The sequence below is a fragment of the Brienomyrus brachyistius genome, chromosome 1 (assembly GCF_023856365.1).
Source record: "Brienomyrus brachyistius isolate T26 chromosome 1, BBRACH_0.4, whole genome shotgun sequence".
Taxonomy (NCBI): Eukaryota; Metazoa; Chordata; class Actinopteri; order Osteoglossiformes; family Mormyridae; genus Brienomyrus; species Brienomyrus brachyistius.
The window spans coordinates 4,773,009-4,797,616 of record NC_064533.1 but is presented as its reverse complement, the minus strand read 5'-3'; the positions used below and the strand labels follow the sequence as shown (position 1 = coordinate 4,797,616).

Sequence of the window (24,608 nt, the reverse complement as noted above, 5' to 3'; positions counted from 1 at the left end):
GGGGGGGGGGGAAACTGGGACTAATCCTGCAGGATTTTAAGTCAGTTTAGTGTCGTTTTGCACAGCAAACAGTACTTGGTAAATAAAAAAAAGCTTTTTGTACTAGTTTGCACATAACTTTGCTCAAAATCGGCTAATGTGGAGACGGGGCACAAGGAATGTGGGGGGGGGGGGGGGGGGGAGGCATATGCTACATAGTGACATCCTGCAAAGGCACGCAAAACAGACAAAAAAACCTCTTGGCCTTTAGGGACCAACGTTTCGTCAAACGGACAGGCGAACGAATGCGGGGGGTGGAGAAAAAAAAAAGTTGCAAGGACGTCAGCCGCCCCCCTGCCTTCCATGTACGGCAGCCGATTGACCCGGCGCTCAGACCGGAGCTCCCGCACGTGCCTGAACAACCTCTCCGCGAGACCCGTGACCCAAAGGGCACTCCCCATTGAGCCAGGAACAAAGGCCGTGACCCTGGGGTCAGGGGCACGATATGGCCCCATTGACAGGCGGTGCGCTGTTTGCTTTGAGTAGGTAAAGATTACCAACACATTAACTAATACGGATTAAGGGGTTATTCCCCCAGGGATGACGCTGAGAATGTCGTACATCATCTCCCATTAACCTCCGGGGAAAACCCAAAAAGCTACGGTCCCTGAGCACATCTGCACAGCCTACATAAGCATGTAAAAGAAACGAATTAACGCATGTTAATACATACATCACAACATACGCAAAATCCAATTAATTAATTATCCATATAGATCGATTATATACAGCTGATATATACAGGTAGCTGCAGATCAAAGGGGAAAACAAACACAACATAGTCAACGATAAAAGCAGCACGTAACTGGAATAAGGTAAGACATCTTTCTCAATAAGGACAGTGAAACACGGTGGCAACACAAGGCAGAATAATTCAAAAAGCCAAACAGCACGAAATGTAAAAGGACTGGCGAAAGCAATCACATCACATGCATCGCAAAGCACTCGCCTTCCAAATGAAGAATATAAAAGGGGCTTGATGGGCTTTTATGTTATGAAACAGGTAATAAAAATGACTTCACAGCTTGTTTCATTGATGAGAAAGTAAGTTTTGGAATCGGGGAAGGGGGGGGGGGGGGGAGTTGGCATAACAGTTCACTGACGTTTCAGACAGGGTGGAGGAGAAATGATCCCGATCACAAAATGGAGGACACAGCATTTGAAGCACAACATGGCAGTCTCTGATAACACTGTAATAAGCTAAAAATAGCTTCGGTAAAAAAAAATACATAAAAAATCTACGTTAAAAAAGTTTACATTGTGTGTTCGGTCTCCGTTTTCAGAAAAAAAGAATTCTGAAAAAAACAATGTTAAGCAATAATGGGGATAATGTAAGATCACAAATGAGCTTATACAAATATTTATTAAATAACCTACTGGCAGCAAAATCAAAGCATATAAAATTTAACCCGCACAGAGAGAAACCTAAAAATATAGTCACAAACCATCAATTTATGCTCTTCACAGCATTTTTAAACTAAGTTTACCACGTTAGCCAAAAAAAAAAAAGACAATTACTAAAAAACATCTAACATAACTCATAAACTAATATTAAGCCAAAATATATACAATACGATTCTGAAAATTCATGAATCCATATGAACACACAACTGCTGAAAAGTCTGCTCCCATGAACAAAAAGATTCTGATGTTCTTACTTTATATATTACACTTATGCTTTTTTGGCAGAATTTCACAACAAAATGTTTATTTTTTCAAAATTTTCACAAAATTGCTTGAATGCAAATTTCGTAATAGAATCGTAATAAATTAATCGTAATAGAAATTACGATTAATTTCTAAAATGCTCTTATTAAAAAATATATTAAGACACTGGAAAATAAAAATAACTAATTAATATATAAGAAATATTAAACTCCCATTCTGTTTATAAAGGAACAAATTCATCTTAAAGGACATTTGACCCCCCCCTTGTCAAAACGAACGGCAAATTTTAAGTACAACTCTGACTGGTATGAATTGCTAATATAAATTAGAAAGATTTCTCAGATTCAAACAAAAAAGAAAGCTGAATACCATGCATGCTTTGAGAAATGGATTATTCCTTATTGAATATACAGAACAATATTTAAAAAAAGACCACATCTATGATATTCTTACATCCCCGTCTAATAACAATTTAGCATGCATTTTAAAAAGGAAAACGTCTATCTAAATACCCAATTAAGGACATATGCAAAATATTCACTTGTAATTTTGCATGTAGAAAACACAATGAAATTAAAAGTATCACACACAAGAATATTATTAAATTCTAACATATTTAGGTTTTTATGTTCTTTTAAGTCAATATAGAGAAATATGAACATATACTTAATTACTTACATTATAATTGTATAATTGTATTTGAATAACACAAAGTAATAATTTTAGTTACTTTGCATATATAGTTTACTCACTAACCAAAGTACTTATCACAACAGGGCACACGAGCCAAGCTAAAACACAATTAATTATAATACATAACTACACACCATTCAATTTACGCATGAGACCGGAAAACACAAACTGACTTATGCTACGTCTGCACCAATGTGTTAAAAATAAAAAATTACGGGAGTTTCCAAAAGTAAAATTTCTGCATCATAATTTATCGATCATAATAATGTCATGTCACATGTCACCCAGATAATGGAACAAATACACAGTGGAATGTTTCATTTTTAAAACAGATTGTCTATAATACTGTGGCTTATCTATGTTATTTCGGCACACCCTGTCTGACATTTATATGGTGAGGTAATATTTTTGAAAACAAATTATAAACATTTTGAATAGATACATACTGTAACAGTAAGTGAAGCTGAAATCTATTAATGAACCAAGAATAAAACTATACATGATTTTTCCACACTTACAGGATGTGTCAGCAGAGCTTGGTGTTTGTAAGGTGTGTTTCATTTTAACCTCCAATCTGCTATACATCCGCACAATGCATTCGGAATATTAAATTTAACCGTGTATTTCATTTATAATAAAAATGAGTGTAAACTATTTTAAAAGATGCAATTTCAAATGAAACAGATCAATTCTAACAATTTTAACCCAGATTAGAAAAAAATTGTGATATAATTTGTGAAATAATTTGATTATCGGTTTTTTACACATTATAATTCTCTCCTGTTTAGAAGTTGCAATTCATCGTAAGCCACGTATAATACGTGGAAGCAGACAGTGCAGCGGGATGCATCTGAATTTAATAAATATTTAGGACATATTAACGAAACAAGCTACTGCTAATGAATCTGAATAATTCTGAGCTATTTTACTTCTCCATTTGTATCAAATAATATAATCATGTGTTCGGTCATGAACATGGTAAGATGTATGTAAAATACAGTTAAAGAATTTTAACTAACAAAGTTCAGCATCTTCATTATTCCAGAAAATACACTACTTAGTGTAGCAGAACCCAGAACAAACAGTGACTGGGAAATTACATAAATCTTAAACAGCAGCATGTTTATCAGAAGCCCTTAATTATAGCACCCACCGAGCATTATTTAAAAAACTGCAAATGACACAAAAATCTGAAACAATCACACTCATATACATCTAAATTGATGCAAAGTAAGACCTACACTGCTGACAGGTTTTGAGTTTATTTCACGAAGGAAATTTTGACATATTCTGAAAATGTTTAGAAACAGAAAATGCTTGTTTAATCGCAGCACAAAGCTGCTGAAAACTAATAAAATAATGAACAAACTCACAAAGTTTTAAGTGTTTAATCGTGTTTTAAGGTTAAGGCTTATTTTCAGGGCATAGACTTTTGGGATAGCTGCAATTGATTTGTGGGATTCATGGCCCTATAATGGAAATGAACAAGGCCACTTCAATGCACACATTCAGAAGATCACAGTAAAGCAGTAAAACAGACAGGAAGCTGGCTTAGTTTTTTGAAGAACAGAAGGTATAATAAATATGTACAAATTGGATCAAGCTTTTTATTTACTCAGCTCTCCTAAAAATCAAATTTTATTTTTTTTTTAACACTCACAATTCTCCCATCTAAAGTTACCAAGGAATAAACAACTTGGTAATTATACATACATACACACACACACACACACACACACACACACACACACACACACACACATATATATATATGGCAAACACATGCACATTCTACATTTTTAAAATACATGTCAGTATACGACTTTTCTAAGGTGAAATGCGTTTGTTTCAAACTCACCTCCCGAAGCACCGTAACGGCCCTTTGCGAGCAGCGAGGGACCGCATGCTCTGACCCTCCCAGAGTTCGCGTTTGTGAAGCATTTCAGGACCAGGACAGAGCCTGAGTATCACAAACTGCTGCCTAAACCTCCTTCTCATACTGTACAACTTTCTGCATGGTAAGTTTTTGGGAAAAGGGAGTTTGCTTCTCTTCCCGAAGGAGAAGTTTACTCACGAAAGTCGTCAGCCCTGCTCTCGCGTTGCCGCAGTTCCACTGCAGTTTCACTGCAGTCTCACTGCCATGACATGCAGCTTTTTCCATAACCTCTCCCGTTTTGCGGATTTCTCCTTTTGTTCTAGATAACCCAGCACAAAAACGAAGATATTACACTAACACCTGTGACTGTAATTAAATATTATGACAGTATTTTCACCACTGTATTGGGATTATCAATCAGCAAGGACATTTTGCACTAATTAATATGAATTAACTCAAAAAAAAAAAAAAAGATGGCAAGATGGCATATGTGAAAAGAAGCATTTCAATGTACCTGCAATTGTACTTGTGTAAATGCCAAATAAAGCACCATTTTATTTTATTTTATTTTATTTCAATTGAGGACTTCATGAGTTCTGGGAGATACGTTGCACCAAAGTCCACTTTTCTGAACATCCACAGACAGCCATATTCTCTCAAAAATGCACTTTCAGTCAGAAAACTTTAAGGCTTTACATAAAATTTTTTTAAGTATCGTAAAAGAAAGAGGGACTTATTAGCTATTAAAGATGGAATAGGCAATCATTATTAGCAATGATGCTGACCAGCATTACACCTAAATACAATTAACTACAGATCTAAATAAATGTATCAATGTCCAAATAATTAATGATATTTGTTAACCTTTCCAACATAGATAAAATTTTCATGGGACATCAATTAGTAATAGGCAGGTTTTTAGGACGTTCTCTGGGTCACCATCGCAAATTCAGAAAATAACCCACGTTAAACCAAACGCAAAACACACACTCACATAGTAATTAACTCCTCAATACATATTCAATTTCAGGTTTCATTAGCGTGACATCATGAAATCACCTACCTAATACCTACTTCTCTTATTCTATTTTTGATATAACTGGCAACATCAAATTTAAATTATACAGTAAAATGAAAAATTATCTGCAACAAGCAGAGAAAAATAAAATCACAAATGCTTTTCGTGACCTGCTAGCTCTCCACAATGCAGGTATTTTTCCGACGGTGTTTAAAAAAAAATGTAATGACCTACCGGACTCCTTAAGCCACTTTAGTGCCACTTTTGCTTACAAACAAGCAATTCCGGCTCTTTGTTGAATTACTCTGGGCCAACCAAGCCCTGGTTAGGCACCCCTGCATTTTTCACACCTCTCGAACCCTTCACACCCAAAGCTCGGAGAGACGTTCGCAAAGCTCTGGCATTGTTGTATTTTATTTAGCAAACCCATGTGTTCAGAGTGATGCACAAGGAAGAAAGACTTGGGATCAGTGAGCGGGGTCAGCCAGCACCCCGGAGCAACTGGAGTTACGGGCCTTGCTGAACAGCCCAGCGGCACTGTCATGGGATTCAAACCCACAACCTTCTGGAAAGAGTCACAGATCCCCACCTCGCTAAGTTATACGGCCAGGTTTGCGTCTATAAAACCTGCCACTGATTAAATAGGAGAGGAACAATACTTAGACTCATTGCGGAGATGGAAAATGTAAAGAGCAAAGTGTAGAGTCTCAATGGCAGACCATGACGACTACAAAGAGGCAAGCGGGTGGCTGCTGGTGACCTGGGTTTCCCCGAACGCGTTTAGGAACTCACACAAATATAACGGACAGTGAGCCAGGGAAACGACTCCCCAGAAACAACGTCAAACAGCTCAAACGATGCTTCATACTGTAAGACATCCGATTTCGGTGCTTGATTATTTTAAGAATTAAGAAAGCAATAAATAGAGGCTATATATTAATATAACAGTAAAATTATACAAGAGCTGGAGATGGTCACAAGATATGGATAAAGGGATCTTATTGAAAATCTCGATCTTTCAAAATTTGCTGCAGTGAAGCGAACTCCAGGTGTGACAGCATTTCTGGCCGGCCATCAGAGGCGGCCCACGTCAGGCACGTTAACGTCGGCAGTAGGGGAAGCAGCCTGATTTCCATGTGCTACTTATCCTTCACTGCGGTGCCGCTTAGTTTCCCTTTTTGAGCGTGAACGTGGGGCGGCGGCTCTGGAGACACCCGGCCTGGTGCATGAACGCCTGGCTCTCGGTCCTGGCCGCGCTATTTTTGGTGTTTTACGGCAAGGTGTTCGAGAAGGATCTCTATGGCGAGACTCTGCCTGTACGAACAGGCAGAAATTTATTTAGATTAGCGGGGTGGTGTCGAATAATAGCATTACAGCCGCGGGAAGGCGACTGTCTCTCGACGGTGGATCAAGGTGAGGGCGGTAGATGAAAGATATGCTCTTCACACCCTCGAACGCTGCAGCGGGGGAGGGAAGTCAGTAGCCTAAATTAAAAGCGAGCGACGTTTACTGTCAGGGCTGCTGCTGGAGCTGGTCAGTAATGACGAGATTCGTCATGGACGAGGATCCAAGCCAGCTGGTCTGGGTGGGGAGGGGGTGTGTGTGTGCCCCCCCCCTCAGCATAGCCTCCACGCACGGCCGATTCTGACGTTTCTGGCTTGTAGTCTTCATACGCTAAACGCGAACATAGGGACATACATCCTACCAGACACCCCCGTGAAGGCCACTAACCGCTGTGCCCCCAGAGCCCCTCTGTGCCCACCCCCAGCCGTTGGTTCCCGGTTTCCGTGGTTATCGGTCTCCCCTAACTGGCTCGGGGGGCCCGCTCCCCTTTCCGAGTGCCTCTGACTTTTATAGGAAACCCGAGGACAGTGGTATACCAACCAGGAGCTTGACAGCGCATTGCCACGCCCCGTGCCCCCCCAAGCAGGGCCCCATCTTTCAGTGCCAACCTGGCGCATTGCTGCCGCCCATTTAAAAATAAACAGAAGAATTCTGCCTTCCCCTCACAGAAAGAAACACCCCCCTCCGCCCCCCGCGGCTAGGTCTGCGTACCGCCAGTAGGGGGTGGTAAGCTTTCACCTGCCGAGGCAGCCCTACCCCCCTGTGGGCTCTGGGGGGGGGGCACACGCAGCTGGAGATGTGGAATGGCGGCCGGTCAAGTGAGGAGTAGCTGTCAGCAATGGCGGATACACCCTCGCCAGTATCATCGGGTGAGAAACTGGCAGCAGGCCAGTCGCTGCCCTCGCAAGCTGCATATCTGTCAAGGACAAATGTACGGGGAGAGAGACGAGGGGGGGGCAGAGGCAGTACTGTTAGGAAAACTGTCATTTCCATGGGGGGAAGAAAAACAACAGACATAAAACAATACTCTTTTAGTGAAAAAAAATCCACTAAATGGTTTCTCCCAGGGACAAAGCTAGGAGCACTGGAGGCAGGATGCTGCAGGGAGGGTGGAGCAAGCTGGGTTTCGCCGGGGGGTTTGGTGAAATACGAACAGTCATGTGTGTACAAGTTGCAACAAAAGGCCCTTTTATTAGGAGCGCATGCAGATAAGGGGGGCCCTTTGTGCCAAGAATTTCACACGTCGCAGACAGCGGTCCCACGGCGTGGCTGCAGAGAGCCCCCGCGCAGCCCGCGGGTGCGGCACCCCCACGACCCACAACGGCCTGCTTCGCTGCGATGGTACCAGTGAGCTCGCCACATTTTCTGAGATACCGTTCCTGCTGGGAATGTCCAGCATCACCGTGACGACCACGGGTTCCTCGACCGGAGAGACCGGCCTGGTAAGGAGGGACAGCAGGGAACCGAAGCTACCAAATCAGTGTTTCCCAATCCCTCCCAGCAAAAATATGGACCGTCTGTGTGCCCCCCCCCCCCCAAGGACTGATTTGTTCTAAATGCACCACACTGCTTGCAAATGGCCCTGGTGTGAAATGACACTGTGAGCATCAGCAAGTCTCAGGACCTCAGCGATGTAGGTATGGCTGCCAGCGACACAGTGACAATCCCACGCCGGACCGAGCAGAAAGCATCAGCCCAACCTCAGCTCCCAGTAACTGGGCCTCAGACTGGCTGTCAGCCATTATGGGTCCATACTGATTATCAGTGCTGGAGCTACTGACAGCAATAATGCTAATCATAGAAACATATATGGAGATGGATAATAATAATAATTATTATTTTGTTGTTGTGTTATTGTTATTATTATTACTGCATTTTTTATTCTCTCAGGAGAACACATTTACAGCACATTTTTAAAGGAAACTACTGTCTCACACGGTCAAAGAAAATGGTGTTAAATGATCTGCATCTTTGTGCAAACTGTGACTGATGTTATGTTCAAGTCACCTCAGTATGCACAGCGACAGAGATACGCCCACGTGGTTTTTGACGACTACTACCCCCACCTTGTGTGGCCAATTAATACCTCAGCGAGTTGTTTAAATAAGTTAATTAATTATCTAAGCTGAAATTTTACAAATATATGTGATGGCTGGGGTGCCATGGTGTCGGTTTATTAATATCCTAACTGGAGGAAGTGCAGGAAGGGGGGGGGGGGGTATATTCAAATAGGGGAGGTGGCGTAGCCTGACTGCGGGATTAATTACCGGGACTGGACGGCAAGACAGCATGGGGGTAGCAGAGTGTCGGTGGAGTGTGTGTGGCGACAACAGAGTCTCTGAAGATTGGGGTCAGAGGCGGAAAGCTAGACGTACAGACCCCAGACACACTCTCACTCACTCACTCACACACGCACACACACACACACACGCACACGCACACGCACACGCACACGCACACGCACACACACGCACGCACGCACGCACGCACGCACGCACGCACGCACGCACGCACGCACGCACGCACGCACACACACACACACGCACGCACGCACGCACGCACGCACGCACACGCACGCACGCACGCACGCACGCACGCACGCACACACACACACACACACACGCACACACACACACACACACACACACACACACACGCGCACACACACACACACACACACACACACACACACACACACACACACGCACACACACACACACACACACACGCACACGCACACACACACACACACAGCATAATTAAAGTGATGATCAACATTATTGAGACCTCCTCCCTGCCCCACCTCGCCCCACCCAAACACCACCCCTGTGCCTCCTTGCCCCACCCATGGACCCCGCCACCCCCCCACCCCCCGTCCCTCCTTGCTCCGCCCACCAACCTCCCTTGCCCCTCCTTGGATACCAGCGAGGGGCGGTCCGCTTCCTCCGGCAAGGGCTCATCCCAGGAACTGGTGGGGAGGGGGGAGACAACGGGAGCAGGAGAGGGAGAGTGGGAGAGGACAGAAAGAGGAGAGGAGCTCTGCATAATGAGGTGGGTAAGAGCTAGGGGGGCAAAAAAGGGGGAAGAGAGCAAAGTTGCTTGGCATGTTAGGGTTTAACCCGCCCCGAGTGACCTGTAGACCTTTGTGACTGGAGAAAATGCAAATGGGTTGACTTGCTCACACAAAATACTAGAAGCTATTGAAACCCCGCCCCTTCCAACAATGTAGTCCGGCCCGTACCGCGGTGAAAATACAGTCTGGAACTGAAAGGCACCGCGACTGAGAGTCAACTGTGGACCGAGTCCGACTGGTCTGAAGTCCGGCAGTCTGGCAGGAGGGGACGGCCGGCCCACTTTCGGCTGCCCTCCTTTTCATTTGCCGCGCGTTGCCTTTACTCTTCAGAATCAGAGCTATAAGTACATCTGCATGAACTAGCAATGATGCATACAGTCACAATAAAACAATAAAAAACAAAAATAAGATGAGAGATTGTCGTGTCCTTATAGAGAAGCGGGATCCGTCTTGTTCCACACAATTTGGGATGTTGATCTTGGATTCACTCAGATTTTCAGGCTAACCTTAGCGTTGTGCTAACCTACAGGAAAGGTAAGACTGCTTTCTTAAGACTAATAAACCCAATGGGGAGACAAGGTGAGGAAACACGGACGAAAAGCTAAGAATTCAGCGGAGCTGGGATTAAGCAGAGAGGAACATTACAGGTTTTCCAGGAAGGACAATTCTGCGCAGTGTGACTTTTAACAAGTCTGCGACCTACAGTATCTGTGCAGCTGGAGGGGTTTGGCGGTAATCTTAGCGTTCGCAGGCCTTGCCGAGTTTCACAGGTACAGTGGTACAAGGACACGGCCAGCACCACCAAGAATAGTCTGGAATTTATGGGGACAGCAGGTGCTGTGCTGGGGCAGACACAGGATTTGTAACTGAAGAAATACAGGTCAAAAGAGTGGGAGGTCGCCACCCTGCACTAGGCTACTGAACCCAGACGACCCCCCCATAAGTTTCAGCAGTGCAATGGGGTAAAAGTCAAATGATTACAGCGGTGACGTGTTCCAGGAGGGTGTCACTGCTCAGGGCCATAAACGCTGAGCATCCTCCCAAAAAAAGACCCCCCCCCCCCTTCCACCAACATCAGCGGTTGCTATGTGGTTGTCGGAGGAACGTTAATTGCACTCGAGGCGATGAATGGAATGTGAGCACCTGGGGTTGCCGTAGTCACAGGGTTGATGATCAGCCAATTAAAAGGGCAGAAAGAAAAAAAAAACCACACCCGACCACCAATTAAAAAAGCCAATAGAAATAAAAAACTCAACTAAAAAGCTGCAAAATAGCTGAATTGTGGGGGTGTCAGACGTCACAAACAGATCCTTCTGCTGAATCTGGAAGGCTGCGGCACATGCTCGGTAAGGAGAGGTGAACACGTTAAGTGTAAAAGCTGACGGTCCTTAGTGAACCCCCCCCCCCCACACACACACACACACACACACACACACACACACACACACACACACACACACACACAATCTGATGAAGCTAACTTGACATCACAGACGCATTCAGCCAATGACTGGATTTCAACAGAAAGTCATTCAGAACATTTACAGGGTCAGACCAAAAGCTGCTCAAGCAGGGGGGGGGGGGGAATCACAGCAGAGAGAGACTGTAATCCTTGCTTAACGGCTAAGCCACACGTAGGACGTAAGCAAACAAACTTACAATAAACGAACACGATCTGATGCTTGGCAAACGTAATTTATCATTTATCTACGATTTACCAAATGACTGCAGAGCAGCAATACAAAAATATGTAAATGTCCATAATAGTTTTATATAAAACATGCTGCGTCTGACTGCATTTCAACAGCTTTTTGCAGAACAGGAATGCAGAGCGGTCGTTCTCCTGTAATAATTAAGCTAAAGAACACACACCTGAAATTACAATGTAAGAATTCAGGCCTTTACACAGTATTTAAACAGTATTTGAACAGGATCACGTTGAAATGACAGTAATGTCATTAAAAGCTCTGTTAGCGATGTGTGATGATTTAAAGGCGCGAGGCTGATGTCTTGCAGGCTCTTTCAGTTGCCAAATAAAAATCTGCTTTAATGTCAAAATATTAACACTACCTCCATGAGATCCGACACTTAAATAGCTGTAACATGGAGAGAGCACATGTATTTCAATACACAAACAAATTACATTTTTACAAAAATCCAAATGATTATATGCAGTTAAAGTACAGGACTTACTAGGCCAGTCGCGATAATTATGATATCGACTTGGAACAGTACTGTATATGAACATGACCTCGATCATTTTCCTGACTGTGATATTGGCAAACTGTGTTTATATAAGTATGAATGCCACCAACGTTTTATCCAGTTACTTCTGCTTCCTGTGCTAGATGTCGGCACAGGATGGAATTTTAAATCCCACTCCCTCCTGCAAGGTTCTGTCACGCACCCACCTGCTTGTCATATTTCGTTCTGCTCCTGGAGAAGCTTGTCATCTAACTGATACTTTTTTGATCCCCAATGGGAAATTCTCTTTACGCTTCCTCCCCAACTCGCTCTCTGTAGGTGACAGCAAGCTGACTACAAAGGCCAGCCTCCCACAGCAGGGGGTTAAGGGCCTCGCTCAGTGACCCGCAGATGTGGTGGGGCTGAGCTTCTGATCACATGCAAAGAGGCTAAACCCACAATTAATAATAATAATAATAATAATAATAATAACAATAACAACAACAAGTTTGATAAAATAGCACAAAACATATCTGAGCAGTACTTAATTATTTAAATTCTTTTTTCAGGATGCCATGACTTATTTCGATTCTTGTGCTCCAACATTCAAAAGTGAAAATGTATCTGACACCACACTCTACTGCCACGGATCCCGCAGGAATGCGGACCTCTGCTCTGTGTAGCAGCCGCAGATCACTACTGCCGCGGATCCCGCGGGAATGCGGACCTCCGCTCTGTGTAGCAGCCGCAGATCACTACTGCCGCGGATCACTACTGCTGCGGATCCCGCGGAAATGCGGACCTCCGCTCTGTGTAGCAGCCGCGGATCACTACTGCCGCGGATCCCGCGGGAATGCGGACCTCCGCTCGGTGTAGCAGCCGCGGATCACTACTGCCGCGGATCCCGCGGGAATGCGGACCTCCGCTCTGTGTAGCAGCCGCGGATCACTACTGCCGCGGATCCCGCGGGAATGCGGATCTCCGCTCTGTGTAGCAGCCGCGGATCACTACTGCTGTGGATCCCGCGGGAATGCGGACCTCCGCTCTGTGTAGCAGCCGCGGATCACTACTGCCGCGGATCCCGCGGGAATGCGGACCTCCGCTCTGTGTAGGAGCCGCAGATCACTACTGCCGCGGATCCCGCGGGAATGCGGACCTCCGCTCTGTGTAGCAGCCGCGGATCAATACTGCCGCGGATCACTACTGTTGCGGATCCCGCGGGAATGCGGACCTCCGCTCTGTGTAGCAGCCGCGGATCACTACTGCCGCGGATCACTACTGCCGCGGATCCCGCGGAAATGCGGACCTCCGCTCTGTGTAGCAGCCACGGATCACTACTGCCGCGGATCACTACTGCCGCGGATCCCGCGGAAATGCGGACCTCCGCTCTGTGTAGCAGCCACGGATCCCGCGGGAATGCGGACCTCTGCTCTGTGTAGCAGCCGCGGATCACTACTGCCGCGGATCACTACTGCCGCGGATCCCGCGGAAATGCGGACCTCCGCTCTGTGTAGCAGCCACGGATCCCGCGGGAATGCGGACCTCTGCTCTGTGTAGCAGCCGCGGATCACTACTGCCGCGGATCACTACTGCCGCGGATCCCGCGGGAATGCGGAACTCCTCTCTGTGTAGCAGCCGCGGATCACTACTGCCGCGGATCACTACTGCCGCGGATCCCGCGGGAATGCGGAACTCCTCTCTGTGTAGCAGCCGCGGATCACTATTGCCGCGGATCCTGCAGGAATGCGGACCTCCGCTCTATGTAGCAGCCGCGGATCCCGCGGGAATGCGGACCTCTGCTCTGTGTAGCAGCCGCGGATCACTACTGCCGCAGATCCCGCGGGAATGCGGACCTCCGCTCTGTGTAGCAGCCGCGGATCACTACTGCCGCGGATCCCACAGGAATGTGGACCTCTGCTCTGTGTAGCACCCGCGGATCCCGCGGGAATGCGGACCTCTGCTCTGTGTAGCAGCTGCGGATCACTACTGCCGCGGATCACTACTGCCGCGGATCACTACTGCCGCGGATCACTACTGCCGCGGATCCCGCGGGAATGCGGACCTCCGTTCTGTGTAGCAGCCGCGGATCACTACTGCCGCAGATCCCGCAGGAATGCGGACCTCTGCTCTGTGTAGCAGCCGCGGATCCCGCGGGAATGCGGACCTCCGCTCTGTGTAGCAGCCGCGGATCACTACTGCCGCAGATCCCGCAGGAATGCGGACCTCTGCTCTGTGTAGCAGCCGCGGATCCCGCGGGAATGCGGACCTCTGCTCTGTGGAGCAGCCGCAGATCCCGCGGGAATGCAGACCTCTGCTCTGTGTAGCAGCCGCGGATCCCGCGGGAATGCGGACCTCTACTCTGTGTAGCAGCTGCGGATCACTACTGCCGCGGATCATTACTGCCGCGGATCACTACTGCTGCAGATCCCGCGGGAATGCGTTTGGTCGCCGCGGATCAGGTCACACAGCGGACAGCGAGGGGTGATGGTAACGTGTTACTCCAAAGCGTTACTCAAGGTTAAAAAGTATACGTCTTAATACTTGATTTTTTCCCGATGATGCATAATTCCAGCTAGAAAGTTTCAAAGCCACATTCCACGGCCCCAGCGTGGGAGCATCTCGGCTTTAAGCCGAATGAGAGAGGAGAGCCCATTAACACCAACGAGCCGCAATGTCACCTTTGTTTAAAAACAGTGCCAGCGAAAAAGTGGCAATACAACTAACCTAAAAACTCATCTAAAACAAAACCATCCAATTTTCTGAGGTGGGAACAAAAATTGCAGTTGGAGTTGGAGGGGGGCCATCTCCGCAGTTGTCTATTACGTTTGCTTTTGGCTGACAGTGCAAATGTAAACGTGACGCCGTGAGACGGCATACGCTCACAGATACCAAAATTCGCTATACAGCCAGAGAAATGCAGCCGTTTTCCACGGCCAAAAAACCACAGAACAAATATGCTGCAAACTTTTGACAAACCGTACGAATTGCCAAAGAAACTGCCCTTCCAGAATTGTACAACAAAATGATAGAGGACATTCTGAAGGAGACATCTCCTCTTACTCTGCTGCTACAGATATGTGGACAAGCTCAAATATGACCCCAAACATGAGCTTGACCATACATTACATCACTGCTGACTGGACTCTGCAGTCAAAGTGTTTAGAGACCAGATACCTATAGATACATACCTCAAAAATATTGTGGTTTGTGTTTTATTTATTTACGATTTTTTTTTCTGAGATTCCAAAGGCTGCATATTCTTAAGAATGAAAAGTTAATTGTTTTCTGAAAGGGTGTCTTTGCATGATTATACTGTTACATTATCGATATACTAGTGGCAGAAAATGGTCGTAAAATGACAATAATGTCGTTTATCGCAATTATTTCTGGGACAATATGTCATTCATCAAACAGTAGCTACTGTGACAGACCTGGGGCCCCGTGCTACTTCATTACATATCTCTAGCAAAACTCTATGTTAATCATAATACATAGTCATACATTTTTGATTTAGAAAAAAATCCTTATTGAAGCTAATACAAATATAATATAGACACTTATGTCATTCAAGAACGATTTTCCTTTCGATCCAAAAAAACCATAATAGGTCCCTAGCTTGCCAAAACATTGTAATCTCAGCAGCAAATAGTTTCTCTCTCCCAGGTCTAAGGTCACCCTATTCCGCATCAGAGATAGAAACAAGCATGTAAAACGCACACACGCGCACACACACACACTTCTAAAAGAGACAGAACAATATTTACATTTTACTTATTTAGCAAACACTTTTATCCAAATGCGATGTATACTTGAGAAAGGAGAGACAGACAGTCCCCGGAACCACTGGGTTAAGGGCCTTGCTCAAGGGCCCGATGGTGACATCACTCTGCCAACCACAAGATTTAAACTAGCGGCCTACCAATCAGACAGCCTCCTAACCCAGAGAGCCGCACAGCACCCCCACCAAGATGGAGTCAAGATGCCCTCTATCCAAGTATGATACGTCGTCTGCCGCATTACAATTACGTCCACAGCTCGAAGAGCGTAAACGGCACTTAAAACGAGTCTGCATTATCAAAACAAGCAGACAGCAAATAAATGCAGTACAAATACATTCCTCTGAGCTGAAAGCACTTAACTATCACAGGCATAAAAATGGCTCGTCGCGCAGGCCGACATCTCTGACCGTCCACTGGAAACATGCAACAGGAGCCCAAAGGCGGAGCCAAAGTGTCTGTCAGGTCACTAATGGAGGGTACAAACCCCATGGCTTCACCCAGCAGGAAATGAAGCGACGTAGCACATGTTACATCATAGCACGACGGCAAGAGGCAATTCCACCAATGACAGAAAATGATTCCGACGGAAAATTGGACAGAAATGATACCGTCTTTAATGTCATGAATAGTGCCACCTTCTGGTTAACAGTGTCTTTAGCATGGGTTGCCACAAATGTCTAAGTTATACCTCTAGATTTCAGATACAATTAGTCACAGATTTTTGTGATTACGGTCGAACTATATTGTTTAGGTCAGACATAAAGAGCACTCTTTTTGAAAGACGTAGCAATTGACCACAAGTTTTTGAAACAACCTTCACCTCGTGCCATGTACATGCTGGGGCAACCATATATATATATATTTACCTGTCGAGTGGTGTCCTGTGAATGTCGTTGACCTTTAACTCCTCACCAAGATGATGCATTTTTGTATGAAAAAAAAAATGCCCGATTAAGTTTTCCACCATTGTGCCGAGCTATGGGGGGTGTGACGGAAACAGATGGTTGTTGTGACGTTTCCCCAGTTTAGCCTGTCTGGACATGTTTCACATAGCTAAGTGCAACGGACAACTCGGCTAACTCTTCAGCCACTCTCGCTCCCAGTTTCGAAAATCATGGCATCTGCCTGAACTGACGGTGGCCATCGACGCTGATGAACTTCATTCCAGTGATGTTCATATAGTCTCGTGAAGTGGGTGAAATGGATGGGAGGTCGTTGAAAAAAGCAACAGGAGGACCTGGAATTAGGCCCGACCGGGTAGCTAAAGTGAAAACCACAGGTAACATTTGTTGGGTCACAGGGGCTAAGTTTCTATGAGGGTTTGGAAATACTGCTACATCTCATTCGCTTTGCTCCTTTGACTTCTTACAAAGGGACTCGAGTATCAAACAGACAGGGGGAATACCATCCAAAATAATGTCATGCGATTTTGAAAAGATACACAGAGTTCACTGGCTCGTGACGACCTCGCTGTGTGATATAGCAACCCATCCAGGGGCAACTTTGCTAGAGCCTGAATTTCCCGGACAATTTATCATTGGTTCTGTGTCGTCGGGCTTAAATTTGTAAGTGGAATAGCTTATTAAATGACCCTTGGGTAGATGCCAATGCCAAGGGTAGGTTTTAATAATGTAATATTTGTCAAAAATCCAGTAAGGTGGAACTGATATGGTAATAGCAAAATCTGACAGAGGACCTGATGAACTCATTAAGGCCTGAACTGGAAATGCCAAATAAATAACTGAAATTGTTTAGGCTACATAAAAAAGCTGATATTTAAGTGGTCCCTTAGTCAGAATACTCGAGGCAGAGGGACTTTTATTTTGAAGTTATATTTTTCTTCCTGCCAGAGTTTTAGCAGGCCACTTTTGTGTTGGTGGCAACCAGAATTTGTTTCCTTTCTTTTATAATAAAAGTCCTGCGATATGCCGAGGAAACGCTAAATAAAACCCATTATCTAAAGTGTGCATTCGCAGGCTGGTGACAGCTATGCTGCTTTACATAACCATTCTCTTTTGGTCATTTTAATCACACCAAACGTCAGGAAAGTCTCTGTGTTTACCTCCGATTTAGCACTAGCTAGCAAAATAAACTACAAAAAAATCCAAAATGGCAGGCATGATACATTTAGAGGAAAAAAGTCTATTCACTATAAAAAAATTCAATGTTCTTTGAATCCTCTGAAAGTCGTATTTTAGTCATTTTACATGACCTTGAACGGCCAATTCACTCCACCATCGATGACCTCTGTTCGTTCCGCTCCACAGGCCTGACTGAGCGACATTCCGGTGCAGATCACGAGGGAAAGCTGTTCTCCCAATTCATCACCGGACTCCAGGAAATTAGGATGAGTCAGTGACCTTGCTGATCCAAGAGACAGAGCAGATGTAACCCGCCAACACGTCGCGCCAAATCATCGTTTCTCTCTGGACACCATGACAACTGCTAGCATTCATCGATTTGTAAATGTTCCAGAAATTTCCTTTTCAAATCACTGAAATGTGTATCATATTTCTTAAGTAAAATCGTAGAAATATATGAGATTTGGTCGCTAAGCCATAAATATTTTTTCCGCATAGTTCCCCATTTCTATGCAAAGGTTTTATTTTCCAGCGATGCCAAGGATGTGGGAAGTACCGCGCAAGTTACCACGTGACTTAGAGAGTCAACTTACCCATAATCCCCAGCAGAGGCGCTGCCCCCACTGCAGTGGCCGGGATCCGGAAGAGCATCCACCTGCACTGGCTCACTGTAAAAGGCCCTGACAACAGGCGACCGACGCCCAAAATAACCGTTACAGTTTACACGAGCGTAAAATGCATGAGGACGTTAGCGTGCTAAAGGCTAACTGCACTCGATCGGATGGAGAAGAGAGAGGAGCACAGCAAGATGAGATTTACTGCAGCCTGACATTTACTAAGTGTTCAACGAGCATAAAACACTTTTAGCCTAAAATCAGACATGAAATACAGCGTCAGTCTCAGTGATACCAAATAATTAATAAAAATATGCATCTAGTAATTCCTACTGCTTTCCATAACTGCTTATCCGGTGTAGAATCAGAGTTAGCCTGCAGCCTGTCCCAGGAAACACTATGAAGGACAATTACAGATTCCAGAAAAGCTAAGGATCACAGTCCCCTTAAACTGGACCTTGGGAGGAAACTGGAGTAACCAGCAGAAATGTAAGGGAAATATACAAACTCTGCAAAGGATTCGAACCTACATACCACATGGTGTTCCTCTACACCACAAGCTCATGCTGTGCCATCCCATAAGGTTACCAGAGGTTTTAACTCAGTAAAACTGTACTGATCCAATTATACGTAATTATTATATAACATCTGAGTAGTATTTCATCAAACGCAACACATTTAACATGTTACTTAGCACTACCAGGCTAAGTAAGGTATAATTTAAAGCTACGGCGTCCTGAAATAAATCACAGTGTGTTGCTATCAAGTTGCTATACGCTACTGGCAATTACAGTGCATTAGTGCAAGTCAAAGGGCACGGCGCAATTTGTAATAACTTTCAATTAACCTAGTCCCAAAGCTCATCTTCAAAGCCGATTAGCCCACCTCTGAAAAAATTAAAAACAATAATAAACAGAAACTAGAAGACATCCCAGGACAGAATGCTTGGCTGATGGAGCAAGCGGGCTGCCATTTCGAACCCGGTGCTCTTGCGTTCTCTTAATACGGCTCATTACAATATGAAAAGGGCTCTTGCGGAAAGGGGGGGCTGTTGGCGGAGATACTTGACTGCATCTCGCTTCGATGGTGAATCGACCCAGAATTTCTGGGAGGGGCTCTCGTCACCCCCGTCAAGAAAAGAAGGTCAAAATTAACCCTTTAAAAAGCGGTACAAATGACCCTCATTGTCCTCGCTCACCAAAACCACCATCGCATCAGCCTGCTCACTCAATCGCGCCGCATGCCCGACAAAATAAATCTGAAAGATGCTAAATTCATAAATTACCTCATGACCTTCCTCGCCGCCAGAATGATTCCTGCTAACACCATTGTTAATATTACTGCGTAAAACGAAACCACACAATCCCCTCCGGGCCTCAGGATATACTGGTGAGAAGAACTTATGGTACTGATTTAATTGACAGAGAGAGATTCATGTCATGAGATTAACACCTTAACAGGTCAAAGAAGGCCCGTGCATTCAGCTAACATGGCAGTTTAACCACATGCTGGAGAGGTGCCGCCCACATCAGGTCACTGGCAGTGTGACGTTTGTATTTTTGCTTACCTACGGCTTTCGAAGTGGCCCCAAAGTCTATGGGCGAGTGTCTCACTGATTAATTAAACAGCGCCCCCTGGAAACGGTTGCTGTCAGTAAGCACGTCACTTACCGGCTGCTCGCCTACAGCATGTGCTGAATTATAAAGCCTGTCGGGGTGGAGTGGCCGAGTCTAACGGAGGGAAATGGCCCGCGATCTTCCACCTGCTGGAGGGTGGCCAATACTGCCACCTGCCTGGAGGGCTTGAAGTCACACACCAGGAAAATATCAGCCACAGTGAAGGTGAGGGGGGTGACATCTTCAATGAAAATCAATTAAAAAAAAGTTGTATATATAGATGTTAATTACAAACAACAACAACAAACAAATTTATTTTTGTATAGCGCAGTATCACGACATAACATCGTCTCAAAGCGCTTTACAGCATCCTCACCCAAAGCCCCCAGTGAATAAGCCACAGGTGACAGTGGCAAGGAAAAACTCCCTAGAAGGAAGAAACCTTGGGAGGGACCAGACTCAAAGGGGGAGCCCATCCTGCAGGGGCCGGCATGGAGAGTCAAATATTATTAGTAAAAAAAATTATAATAATTACTAAAACGTCCCAATAACTATTAGGTGCCACTACTGAAATTTCACCGAACCACCAAGCTTAAATATCACTAAAATATTCCTCCACCACACAAAGTTATGAAACAATCATAAAAATTCGTACACAGAGGCTCTAAGACAAACTTTGCGACATGCCTTGAAGTGACAGCAATCGTCAGCTTCTCGGCTTACACCACAAACATCCCCAACGCACATTCATTGTTTCCTTAAAGTTCAAACGGACATGGCTGAGAGCCAGTTTCTCACAACTGCTAGCAGTAAAGGCTTCCTACGTAATGCACTGCGATTCTGAACGTGGCCCAAACGAGGCCCGGTTTCGTTCTTCCAACGTCAAACCCCACAGAGCGTCTCGGGCACAAAGGGCCGCTCTGGACGAAATGACACACGGTTCAGTCCAAGCTGAAACACAAAGCTGTAAATCTAGTCTGCCAAACAGGAAGAAGATTAAACTTAACGGCATCATTTAGGTTATAAAGACTAGTGCCGTTCGATACTGCAATAAACATCGCATTCCTCGCCGGGTCATTATCCGCGTCTTCTTAACCCTCCTCCATCACTCCCCCGGTTCCGTGGCAACAGGACGTTAAAGCCAAAAAAGAAGAAAGGAAGAAAAAAGCGAGGAAAATGGCCGGGGAGAGTTGCGTTCTGAGAATCTGCACTGGACGTTTTTTTTTGCGCTCAGCCAGTGAAAAATAATCCAGTTTCATTGAATTCTGAAACATGAGAGCAGCAGAGAGCAGCTCGCCTCATTAGCTGGGGCCGCTCAACTAGCCGAACAAAAGGCCCATTCGGAGGCGCGGGCCCAACAGCGGCGCCAGCTACGTGAGCTGATTGCTACCGCCGGACTCGCCAATCCCGACGGCGGCGCCATCCACCGCAGCCCTGTGAGCGAGCGCCGTGTGGCGCTCACAAAGTCCACACGCTAAAAATGCAGATTTCGTGAACTGCCGCTTCCTACCTTCTTTCTTTGTTTGCTTGCTCGCTTGTTCATATGCTTGGTTGTTTGTGTTCGTTTTATGGTCAAAATCTACTGTTCTGGGTCATTTTTCTGGTGGGTCCCAGAAAAACAGGAGGAACATCATGACTGGCAGCTGAACGGGAAACCGCACGTCACTCCAAGGTGACTTCAGGCCACGGTGAAGCCGTTTCACTTTACATCCGGCCTGGAACTCTCTGCCGTGCACCAATGTCACCACATGATTCAGCGTCATCATTTAATTCCCAAGCATGTCAAATACTGACCAAATTACGGACCTCAGTAAACAGGTCATTAGCTAATATGTCCCCCACACTCTAATTAATACTTCCGCCCGACTTCTTGAATAACAACTGCAAACAAATCCACTTCCTAAATCTCTGTAGTTTGATCAGACTGAGTTGGGTAAACCCGTCGGGTGGGGGGGGGGGGCATTCGGTAATTGATGGTGACCGACCTGAGCGCAGTCGCAGTGGGGCACGATACTGGGGGCGGAGACCTGGATATTCTGAGTGCCGCTGTTGGGGGAGGGGGTGTCCGCCATCCCAGCTGGCAGTCCTGGGGAGGACACGCACACACACAGAACAGCAGCAGCCGGGGGTGTCCGCCACCAACACTCAATTACCACTGATAATCAGATGGTAATCATCGTATATTTATGCTCCTAAATTTTCTGGCACGAAATCTAACTTTAATAAAAGATCAGAGCCTCGTGACGCCATGAATCTGCAGCGGATATTTCGTAACTTTCACTTTAACAGTCATGGTCGGCCGAAGACGCTTTCCAAAAAAATAAAAAAACTGCCCGCTTCTGGTTCCACTCGTTTTTTTTGTGTCTGGGGTGCAGGAGACTCCCCAGATGAGGACTCAGAGCCAGAGTGTCAGAAGCCCCCCCCCCCCCCCCCAAAAAAATAAAAAATAAATAAAAATCAGTGGTCCTGGGTCCCTCTGGGTCCCACACCGGGTCCTGAAAAAGCGCTCAGCACGATTTGCTGGGTTTTAACTATTTATGGTGCACACACGCAGCAGCCACGCAGGCGAAAACCGACACCTGCTGCTGGATGGGCTTCACAGGAAAAGCAGGCAGCTCTGGAGACGGCCTGGCAGGGGGCCTTCGGCCTGCGGCGGCAGAGGCTGGGAAGCGTCCGTCCTTCCGCGCTGTAACTGATCTATCTGAGGTCGGGGGGCTTTGCAAGGCACCAGCTGCTGAGGCCTTAAGCTTCTAAAAACAAATTTTTTAAGATAAATAAAAAATATCTAGCGACTGAGGCTTCCGTCTCCAGCTGCTGTCACCTACTGTACATGGACCAAATGAAACATCCATCTCTCAGCTGATGGGATCACTCAAGACGAAGTCTTAAGAACCTTAAAATATTTGATCAGAGGAGAATCTTCCGAAGGCCTGGTCACATGATCTAGAGGAGCCCATATCCATTGGCTGGACGCGAGCGTAAGGGAATCCTGCGCAATGTGTGTCAATTGTACCTTCAAGCTGCAATGAAACAACAAAAAAAGGCAGTAACATCATCTGTGGTCTCTGCGGTTTAACACTCCGACTCTGCGAAGCGGCCAGCCCCTGGACCCCACTAAGAGAGCCACAAGACAGAGGTCAAGAACTCACACACCATGGCCATTTTCAGCACAAACAGCAGTATTAGAACATAAAAAAATATCTTTCCTCAGATACTTATCTGCAATAAATGTTTTCATTGGGAACACTGGGTCAAGTTCAGCATGATGAAGGCATTTAACAAGCTTTTTCTGCAAATACTTTAACTGGATGAAATGTGTAACACTGTACAACTATGACTAACTGTTCAGTAAGCACATAGCAAACAGCCTCACTGCAGAGACAGCAGTAGCGGGACATTGCAAACAGCCTCACAGCAGAGGTAGGGTTAGAGAAGCCCATCAAACTGCCTCACTGAAGAAGCAGCTGCAGAGGGACACAGCAAACAGGCTCACTGTAGAGGTAGCAGGAAAGAGACACAGCAAACAGGCTCACTGTAGGGGTAGCAGGAAAGAGACACAACAAACAGGCTCACTGTAGAAGTAGCAGGAAAGAGACACAGCAAACAGGCTCACTGTAGAAGTAGCAGGAAAGAGACACAGCAAACAGGCTCACTGTAGAAGTAGCAGGAAAGAGACACAGCAAACAGGCTCACTGTAGAAGTAGCAGGAAAGAGACACAGCAAACAGGCTCACTGTAGAGGTAGCAGGAAAGAGACACAGCAAACAGGCTCACTGTAGAGGTAGCAGGAAAGAGACACAGCAAACAGGCTCACTGTAGAGGTAGCAGGAAAGAAACACAGCAAACAGGCTCACTGTAGAGGCAGCAGTATAGGGACACAGCAAACAGGCTCACTGTAGAGGTAGCAGGAAAGAGACACAGCAAATAGGCTCACTGTAGAGGTAGCAGGAAAGAGACACAGCAAACAGGCTCACTGTAAAGGAAGCAGGATAGAGAGACAGCAAACAGGCTCACTGTAGAAGTAGCAGGAAAGAGAGACAGCAAACAGGCTCACTGTAGAGGTAGCAGGAAAGAGAGACAGCAAACAGGCTCACTGTAGAGGTAGCAGGAAAGAGAGACAGCAAACAGGCTCACTGTAGAGGTAGCAGGAATGAGACACATCAAACAGGCTCACTGTTTAGGTAGCAGGAAAGAGAGACAGCAAACAGGCTCACTGTAGAGGTAGCAGGAATGAGACACAGCAAACAGGCTCACTGTAGAGGTAGCAGGAAAGAGAGACAGCAAACAGGCTCACTGTAGAGGTAGCAGGAAAGAGAGACAGCAAACAGGCTCACTGTAGAGGTAGCAGGAATGAGACACAGCAAACAGGCTCACTGTAGAGGTAGCAGGAAAGAAACACAGCAAACAGGCTCACTGTAGAGGCAGCAGTATAGGGACACAGCAAACAGGCTCACTGTAGAGGTAGCAGGAAAGAGACACAGCAAACAGGCTCACTGTATAGGTAGCAAGAAAGAGACACAGCAAACAGGCTCACTGTAAAGGGAGCAGGAAAGAGAGACAGCAAACAGGCTCACTGTAGAAGTAGCAGGAATGAGACACAGCAAACAGGCTCACTGTAGAAGTA

The 24,608-nt window shown here is 45.8% G+C and overlaps 3 long non-coding RNA genes across 5 annotated transcripts in view; all 3 read right to left on the bottom strand.

Annotated features, from left to right (window-relative positions):
• Positions 1-24,608, bottom strand: part of LOC125730850 (uncharacterized) — a 56,675-nt gene that overhangs the window by 20,350 nt on the left and 11,717 nt on the right. The window lies entirely within an intron of this gene.
• Positions 731-22,386, bottom strand: LOC125730886 (uncharacterized). Its single transcript, XR_007391184.1, has 2 exons — positions 21,971-22,386; positions 731-7,554 (listed from the first exon to the last, which is right to left on the bottom strand). It is a non-coding gene; the product is annotated as an uncharacterized LOC125730886 (long non-coding RNA).
• Positions 11,292-17,990, bottom strand: LOC125730897 (uncharacterized). 2 transcript variants are annotated; one of them, XR_007391201.1, is made up of 3 exons: positions 14,060-17,990; positions 12,934-13,957; positions 11,292-12,756 (listed from the first exon to the last, which is right to left on the bottom strand). It is a non-coding gene; the product is annotated as an uncharacterized LOC125730897 (long non-coding RNA). The 2 variants fall into 2 exon arrangements; XR_007391195.1 differs by having other exon boundaries at positions 11,292-13,957; positions 14,060-14,161; positions 14,205-17,990.